The sequence below is a fragment of the Rhea pennata genome, chromosome 10 (assembly GCF_028389875.1).
Source record: "Rhea pennata isolate bPtePen1 chromosome 10, bPtePen1.pri, whole genome shotgun sequence".
NCBI classification, from domain to species: domain Eukaryota; kingdom Metazoa; phylum Chordata; class Aves; order Rheiformes; family Rheidae; genus Rhea; species Rhea pennata.
In genome coordinates, this window is record NC_084672.1 from 25,119,592 (window position 1) to 25,129,257 (window position 9,666).

Here is a 9,666-nt window from a genome sequence, read left to right on the forward strand (position 1 = left end):
TCTATGGGCAACTGGGGAGTCCTGGAGAGTAGTATGGTGTCTGGGAGTTGTTGGGACAACTGAATAAACTGGGGGCAACTGGAAAGTCGCAAAGAGTGTCTAAGGGACAGTGAGGGGGTTCTGGGGGCACTAAGGAAAGGTGGTGGGTCCCAGAGAGCTATTGAGTGGTTCAAGGGGAAGAAGAAGTGATCTATGATGATTCTGAGTGCAAGTGAGGGAGTCTCAATATGAGCTTGGGGAGCATCGAGATCCCAGGGGTGTAGGGAGATCCCAAGTGTCTATGGCATCACTGGGCCCCTGGGTCCCCTTGGGGTTTTGTAGGGAATCCTGAAGGGCTGGAGGTCCAGACAGGTTAAGGAAATCCAGGTCCACCCCCCATGGTGGATCTGTGGAGGCCCTGAGATGCCTGGATCTCAGGGGCTCGGTGTTCCTGAGGATTTGGGTGTCCCAGGTTAGGGAGGCTAACACCAGTAGCAGAATGAACCCCATCGAGCAGAGTGCCAGCCCCAGCCCAGTAGCATTCTAGGGTGTGAGGGTGTCCTGCTGTCAGGCCAGCGCAGCACAGCCCTGAACTGTGCCTGGAGTCCCCATTCTGCCTCCACAGTGCCTCCTGACACTGCAAGGGCCCAGGTGCCTGGGCAGGGGGGGCATAGCCTGTCCCCCCCCAGGGTCCCGGGTGTCCTGGGGCTCCTGCTCCACTCCACAAACCTCACTATTTCCATAAGGACCCAGGTGTCCTGGTGCCCCTCTTCCACCCTGTATACCCCACAGGCACTGGGGAGTCTCCATTGCACCTCCTCACCATGGACTCAAGTGACCTGGCAACCTGCTCATACACTCCCACGTACGTTCCTGGATTTCCGCTCCAAGGGCTTCACTCCATACTCCACCTCCCTCCCCACACACACTGTCCCTAGCAGACCCAGGAGCTTGGGAGCATCATTGAGGAAGAAGTACTTGCAGGCCAGGGTCTTAGCGTGGGCTCCCAGGCTGCAGGTGATGGTTCCCAGAGGAGGGATAAGGGTGGGGGGTCCTTCCATGCCCTCCTGCAGCTCTTCAAATAGTGTCAGGTCCTGTGTGCGCAGCTGAGGCATGGGAGGACACATCAGCACAGCCTGGCCCAGGCATGTGATTGCATAGTCATGTCCTTTGCTCACATATGTACATGCACAAATGTGCCCAGCACACACTCCTTGTGCCCCCTGCACATAAATGTGCATGCACAGTCACATCCTACATGTGTGCACACAAGTCAAATCTGTGCAAACACGAGTGACCTGCCTCCTGCTTGCATGCACCCTTCACGTGGGTGCGCACTTGCTAAAGGCCTGTGCGTGCTCACACTTGTGCTACTTATAGAGTAAGTTCTCATGTCAGCTACACAAACAAGTACACAAACATACGAAGGCCTTGCTGCACAGTCCTCTCATGCATACTCAGACACTCTTTGCATGTGCATATGCAACTCACATCCTTGGCGAACATCCAGGTGATGGGCAGCTCGGGGGAGGGGGGGTGGCAAAGGGCACAACACAGTGCAGCATGACAGCTTCACCCTCATGGGTCCACACATCTGTACTAGGGGCATAGGCAGATGAGTGCTCACACATGCTCGTGCACTCACAGGCGGTTGTGTATATGCACATGTGTATGCCCAGCTTTGAGATGGCACTTGTCCCAGCCTTGCCTGGATGCCTGAGTCACCTGTGGCCTCCTTACCTGGGCAGTCCAAGGGGAACTGACAGTCCACAAGACGGCATGTTGCACATTGGAAGGTGCGGGCAGCCAGCTGGTACCCTGAGAAGGAGAGGTTTGGCAGTCCTGGGAACACAAGGGGCATACTACAGGACAGGGGGACAGATGATGGAGGGATGGGTGCTCACCACAGGGTGGGACACAGGCTGGAGCTGGTGTGGGAGGAGAGAATCAACATTAGTTTGGGGGGGGGTCACTGAGGTTTCGCATTCCTGTGATGCACTGCCGGGGCCCAATCCTTGTCCATCCTGGGGATGGAGGGCATGGGGGTCTCTGGAGTGAGAAGCTCCAGGGTAAGGGTCCCAGGTGGGCATCCCCCACTGGTGCCGTACCTTCCTCCAACTGTCTCAGCTTCACCCAGATTCCATTAACAGCCTTCTGCAGCGATACCTTGAAGGGCTCTGAGAGGGTCCAAGGTACAAAAGTGAAACCAGGCTCCTTCACAAATTCTCACACATCTCTCTGATCCTACAGACCCCATACACAAATCACCTGGACCCTGTGTAGCCACTCTGGAGTGCCATCTGTCCCTAAATATCCCATTCAAAGCCACCAGACTCTATAAAACTCCACAGGCACAACCCTCCAGGAGCTTCCAAATGCTCCTTTTCAGCCCCCAAATCCCCAATGGACTCCCCAGACATCCATTCAAGGCCTCCATGTCCCATTCCCCATGTTTGTCCTATGACCTGTGTCCCATCCCTCACCCCGCCCATGCATGTCACCCATCATGTGCCATGTCCCCTGCTTGCCCATGCCCCCCTGAACTTCCAGCAAGTGTAGGGCATCAATTACAATTTCCTGAAGATCCTCACGATGCCCTGACCCTGGGACCAGCACAGGGGCACTTGGACTAGTATATTGTCAGGCTTAGCACATTTCAGTAAGGGCTGGGGGATGCTTGATGTCTCAGTGAGGGTTTAGAGGTTGTGGAGAGGGCCGGGGATCCCTGGGGGTCCCTGAGATCCCAGTCAGGATGTGTGTGGGTCCCTGGAGGCCTTCAGAGTCCCCAGGCAGGAGGGTTGGAGGGTCCTCAAAGTCTCAGTCAGATTTGGAGTCCCTGGGGATCCCTGGGCTCCAGGTCAGTGTTGGAGAAGAGGTCCTAGGCAAGATAAAAGGATCCCTGTTCAGGTCCCTGCAGGTGTAAGTTAGGACAAGGGGATCTGGGCATGGTAGTGGGTCCTTGGGGTCCTGGTCTGAGTGGGGTAGCTGAGATCCCCATTCTGGAGAGAGGTCCCTAAGTGCCCAGTTATAGGCAGTGTCAGGAGGTGCCTGGTCAGGGTGGGAGTCCCTGGTTGTGTAGGGTTCCTGATTGGGGTTGGGGTCCCTAGAGGGCTAGGGAGTGCTGTTCAGAGTAAGGGTCCCAATCAAGGTCATGGGTACTCAGTTGGGGTGGGGATCCTGTGCAGGATGGTAGTCCATGGGCATGGCAGGGCTCACCATCAGGATGGGGGTCCCTAGGTCTCACTACACACCCACTGTGACAGAAGCAAGCGGTGCAGCAGCCTGGACGAGGGCTTCAAGGCAGCGCTGGTGTTGGGGGACTCCAGGGAGGGCACCAGTTACATCATGGCAGAGCCGGGCCCACTGCAGGGGAGGACCAAAGCAGAGCAGGCAGGGGAGCACCCCAGGGATCCAGGGGACCAAGACTACCCACCGCCACCACCCAGGCCCCTCCACCCAGATTCCAGGTCCCTGGGGATCCAGAGGACCAGTGCCAGTATAAGAGGTACCCTTTGCCACCCCGTGGCTGCTTTCCACAGCAGCTGGACACTTCCATGACAGGGACCACTAGGGTTCCAAGACGGGGCTTGCTTGGATCCCTGAGAAACAATGGCATTCTGAGGCAGTGCTGAGATGCCTGGGTCCACTGTGGCAGGGGGATCAGGGGCACCTGGATACCTCAGTACTCTGGGGTGTGGGATGTGTAGGCTGGGCTCCAGACCTCAAGGTCCCCTCATTTGGTCTCCCCAGTCCTCTGCTTTCAGCCTTTGCCAATCACATTTAGTGTCTCCAAATCCCCTCTGTTTGAATCTCTCATCCCCTCCCTTGCATTCCCCACAGTTCTGTGCCTTCAGTACCTCCAATCCAGTCCCTTGCAGGGACTCCCATGCACCCCAGCGTTTTCCCTGCAGGATCAAGCTCTGGGTGCCATATAGGCCCCCAGGGTCATTCTACAGATAGGATGGGAATTCTGGGTGCTGTACAGGTACCTTAGGGTCACCATATGGACTAGCCAGGGGCCATTTGCTCAGAGGCCATAAAGACCGCCAGGGTCACAGTGGAAAGTGAGAGCATCTGCTTCATTGCAATTATCAGATCAAGGAACTTCTCAGAGAGAGTCAGAACTAACAGGAAAAGCACTAAACAAAACACAGAAAAAAACCTAATAGACAAGTGATAAGAGAGACAGTGAAAAGAACAGAAATCTCCAGTCACTAATTGATGGGCAAGTAAGAAACTACAAGCATGGCTTTGGATCTGCGGGACCAGATGTGCCTCAACTGCCCTTCATAATTGATAAGAACCGGGGAAACAAGACATGAGAATTTTGGATATCCAAGGGATGCCTTTAGGACTATGCAAAGTTTATCAAGAAATGTTTAAGGAAGGAGGCCAGAGAAGAACAAAGAGAGGAATAGAAAGGACACAGTATAAAAATGGCTGGTCACATCTAAGTGGCTGCCAGGGAGTGCACCTGTATAACTGAACCCTGTGCCAGGTCACCACTGTCTATCTTATCTTCCTATTTAACCCTTTTCCAGCTGTCTTTTTATGTAGTCTCACTCCCAACTTCTTGTGTAAGTGCAGTAAGGTCAAGGTGCCAGCAACTGAGGAGATAAGAATGAGGTGAATTTGGACCAGCAACTCAAGGGAGACCTTTGGCAATGGTGGCCCCCATGTCTGCGGTACCAGTAACTGGGGGGGATGAGGATCTCAGCATCAGTCACTGACGTGGGATCAGGGGTCATAGGGCCTGTGGGCCCTACATGCCAGCTAATGGCAGGGCTGGGGTGAGAGGAGCAAGGGCCTCAGCATCAGCAGTTGGAGCTGGGTTATAGAGCCTGTGTGCCTGGGCAACAGCTGCTTGTGGAACCACAGTGTTGGCATTTTTCTCTAAGCTAGTGTGCATTGGTATGCATATGTGTAATTTTCTCAAAAACTTCAAGCTAGACTAGCTAGCAAGTAAGAAGCTCATATAGCAGGCAAGAGAGCTCAGGATCCAGGCAGGGTTTTCAGATGGATGGAGTAGCCATGCTGATACTCAAGAGATCCCCAAATGTGCGTGTACTTCTGAACCAGACAGTGAGGGCATGTGTGCTTTCACGAGTGAACTTCAGTCTTTATTAACTGAAGAGGAGGAAGGGGACTGACTATTTGTGTTTTAGGTGGGTTTTGTTAAAGATAGTGTCTTACCTGCAGCAGTCTGTGTCACTGTTCATGTTAGTGTCCTCTGTGTGCATGTATGTGTGTTTTTATCTCTGGGATAAATGCTCAGTCTCACTATTGGCTACACCTGCAAGCAGGAGAGCAGGAGTGGGCTCCTGTGGCATCCACCATCCTGGGATGGAAAGAACTCTGGGTCATCAAGCTCACTGGGCTGGGTTCCAACATCAGGGCAGGGGGAAACCCTGCATCACTGAGCCTACCAGATGCGAAGACCCTCATAGCATCCCTTAACAGCGTGGGTCCTTGTGCAAATCACTTCTCCCTCTGCAGCTGATAGGCCAGAATGAGTTTATGGCTTCAGTGTTTGTTGTGAGGCAAACAACAAGCACAGGGCCAGCAAAGTGGCTGTGAGGTCACTTCTATTTGAGCAGATGACAAGCTAGCCACAGGGATATGGCTTGATATTAATTGTGAGAACACTCCTATCTCTGAAGCTGATAGGCCAGAAGAAGGCTTATGACTTCAATGTTGACTGTGCAGTTGCTCCTGTCTCAGCACTAGATAGGCCAACATGAGACACAAGGCTTTGATCCTGACTGATAGATCACTTCTGCCAGAGAACCGAGGCAGCAGGCAGATGGCTATGGTTTGTGCTTCTGTAATCATGTCTCCCTGAAGACATGAAAGGATAGCAGTAGGCACACAGCTGCTACAAGGTTACAGCTGTCCAGGTACATGATAGGACAGTAGAGGGTACATTGGCAAAGTTCTCTTGGGCCCCTGCACTGGACCTGGCATGTTTTTCCCACCCCAACATATAATCTACACCTGTATTTCCTCTCTCTTCAGAAACTGACACGTGCCTACCAGCAGATTTGCAGCCCAAAAGTGATTCAGGTGGAACAGTCTACTCACCAGTAAGTGCTTGAAAACAAGTTTTGTTGGGTCCCTACACAGACCCTGACATGCTTACTGCAGCTTCACAGCTGCATCTGTGCTTCCTCTCTCTTCCCAGGCTGACATTTTACCTTCTGCCAGATTAAAAGCACAAATGTACTTCTGGCAACAACACTCAACCAACAATGTAGGCTTGCAGAAAAGTTATCTTGGACCTCCACACTGAAAAGCAAAGTTGACTTAGGTCTTTGCCCTGGCATACCTAGTCCAGCCCTACTAATGGAACACTGCACTTCTCTCATCCCAAATGGACATCATGCCTGCTGGCAGGTTAACAACACAAATGCAATACTGGCACTCACCAACAAACCTCTTGCAGTCAGGTTCATGGCAGCCTCTACCCTGGCCTTGCTGTACTAGCCCAGTCCCTCAGCAACTGCTCCTCTTTGCTTTCTATCACTCCTCAAATTGACTTTGTGCATAGGTCAAGATTCATCTCACTCACGAATACTCACCCACTGACAAAGGTGTTGGAGCCAAATTCCCTTCCATCCCTACCATGGCAATGGCATGCCCATTCTGGACTTACTGCACCACTGCACTTCTGCTCTCTTCACACACTGACTCCTTGCCTCGTAGTAGTGAGGAAGCCCAAATTCATTGCTGGAAAATTGGCTCACAGCCAACAAGTGCTCTCTGGCAAGTTCTTCAGGGTGCCCAACCTGGCTGTGGCACACCTACTCCAGTCCCAGAATAGCTCCACTTCATCCTTTCGTCTCTCTTCCCAAAACAAACACATGGCCTACAGGGAGATTCTCAGCCCAAACGTGACACTGGTGTATATACTTGACTATCTACAAAGGAGGCCTTGCAGCCAAGTTTTCTTGTGTTCCTACCCTGGCCATGGCAGGACTATTCCAACCCCAAAGCAACAGAACCTCAGGGCTTCCTCTCTCTTCCTAGACTGGCACAAAGCCTTTTAGCAATTTGCCAGCCCAAATGCGATTCTGCCCCCAAACCTTACCCACCAACAAAAACTCACAGGCAAGTTCTGTTGGTGCTCTATGCAGGCCCAGATGTGCCTATTCTAGGCCTACAACAACTCAATCCTGTGCTTTCTCTGGCTTGCCAAGTTGAAACCTTGCCTTCTGGAAACCCGGTAAAAAAAGTAGGCTTCTGGCAGAAACACTCACCAACTGCAGACACTCACAGACAAGTTCCCTTGAGGCTCTACCCTGGCCTTGGCATAATGACTGCTGACCAACAACTACACCTCTGTCCTTCCTTCCTCTTCCCAAACTTATGACTTATAACATCAGTGTATACTTATACACTGATGGTGTAACCCTGGACCCCTGTAATGCAGTGCTACTTACAGGCCTCCAGCTAGACTTTGTGGCACTGACCACAACCCTCTGAGCTCTGCCATTTGTCCAGTTTTCATTTCACCTCACTATCTGCTCATCTAGCCCATACATCATCAGATTGCCTGTGAGGATGTTATGAGAGACTCTGTCAAAAGCCTTATGAAGTCAAAGGAGGTAACATCCACTGCTCTCTCCTCATCTACCCAGACAGTCATTTGCTCAGGGAAGGTTGTCAGTTGTTTAAGTGTGATTTCCCTTTGGTCAATCCACTCCTGATCACCTTCTTGTCGCTCAAGTGCCTGGAAATAGTACCCAGGATTAGCTGCTCCATCACTTTCCCAAGAATTGAGGTTAGAGTGATTGGCACCCTCAGCAGCTTGTCACACAGAGGATTCCAGCCAGCCAGCTGAAGAGAAAATATCGATCAACTAATCTACTGCTGAGGAACAGGTCTCACCTCACATCACTTTCCAGTGAGATGAACCAGCTGCAGCAGAAGTCGAGGCTCTCAACATGAAGTTCCAAGCAGGCAGGACATTTAGTCATCAGGTACAAGGAGAAGAACAGCACATCCAAAGTAAGAGCTGCTGACATGTCGCGTCCCCTGGCCATGCTTTAGGCTAGCTTAAACAAGTCTGGCTTTAAAGCATGTTTCAAATGCTGAATTTTCTGTTTTCACGGGGTAAGATTCAATAGAGGTTAGCAGCAAAGTGAAATACTGTGAAATTTGATGGCCTTGGACACAATCCATGCAAGCTGGTATCCTTCACATTTGAGAACTAATGCCATTCCACACTCTGTGCTAGAAAGTTGTTAGAAAGACACTGAGTACATCATCATCATCTCTGTAAATGCTTTGGCCTTCTTCAGATCAAACCAAATATTGTCTTATTTTGCCTGTTTTGAAAGGGAATGACTGCTGCACTGATAATTCAAATCCAGTTTCTCTCCTCTCACATTAGGCTGTTGTTCCCAGAGTTATTCAAGTTTTTAGATAATATGTGTCCCTGGAAATGCTGGCAGGGGCATAGTCCACTTCTTCCACTTTGCCTTCACAGTACTGGTAGAGTACTGCCATGCACTGAGTCCTGCCTTAGTTTTCTTTCTAATGCTCCAGTACTGTTGATTCTCTCTGGGGAAAAGGTATCAGGTGTGCCAGGCAAAATGCACTGCATAACCACATGTACCTGGTTATACTCAAGCCAGCTCTCCAAAGGGACCACCACAGCTTGAAAGAGTGCCTCTGACAAGATTGTTTCCTTGTTAACTGCTATATCTTGCATCTTTGATTAAACATCAATTCATGAGACAGGAGACCCCATATGAAATAAGGTATGGAAATAAAGGAGAATAACAGACAAAAAGACAAAGCGTTCAGTAGGCATTCCAATTTATTTCACTGCTCTTTCTATTTTCCTGTACCTGACAATTTTTTCATGTCTCATACATTTCATTTCCTAGTAAGAGTAGAGAAAGTTATTCTAGTCTTCCTGGCCAGAGCAAGTTTGTTATAAACAGGGTAAGTCTATTAACTGACATGTTAAGATGTAATGAAAGCTTTTAAGCTAGAGTTGACAAACTAGAGTTCATCAATTACAATGTTCCCTTGGCACTAGCTTGACATAGTCATGTGTTTCAGTTGCTTCTGGGGGTGTCCCTGGCAGGGGGATGTGCCCATTGTTTGGACTTTCTGACTGCCTGCTGCTGCCCAGGACTTTGTTGGGGTGGGGAGAGTGGAGGGCAAGGCTGCGCCTGATGCACAAAGACAGCTCTGTTTATTTTTGACTTGTTTTGATATCAGGAGTCAAACTGCAATCACAAGATCACAAGCTCCTCAAGGAATAAATAAAGGTGAAACTAAGCTCCTCCTTCTTCAAATGGTTCTCTGGAAACCAAAATGACTTATTATTTGCAGCTGCAGCTGGAATCTAAAACGGTAGCCCAAGATGGTTACTGGAGAGGTATGTGAGAATCGAAATAGCAGTTTTTCTCAGCAAGAAGCACCTAGGAAAAGACAATGTTCATTTAAATGGAAAAATAGCAGGAATAGTAACTGCAGGCAGTTTTCCTCTACCACTCCTAGGGCTTAACATGGATGCATGCCTCCATACCCAGGAAAGGGTAGGCATGGAGCTCTACACATGGGATCTGTGCCCACCAGCACCATCAGCCCCAAAGCCCAATCACTGCTCAGTCCAGGGAATCACTTCCTAGACTGATAGAGTTGCTACTGATGGGTCCACAGTGAACCTGCAGC

At 50.5% G+C, this 9,666-nt stretch overlaps 1 pseudogene; it reads right to left on the reverse strand.

Moving 5' to 3' along the window:
• Positions 1 to 461: 461 nt before the first annotated feature.
• LOC134144848 (sperm acrosome membrane-associated protein 6-like) lies at positions 462 to 4,727 on the reverse strand (annotated as a pseudogene).
• Positions 4,728 to 9,666: the final 4,939 nt, after the last annotated feature.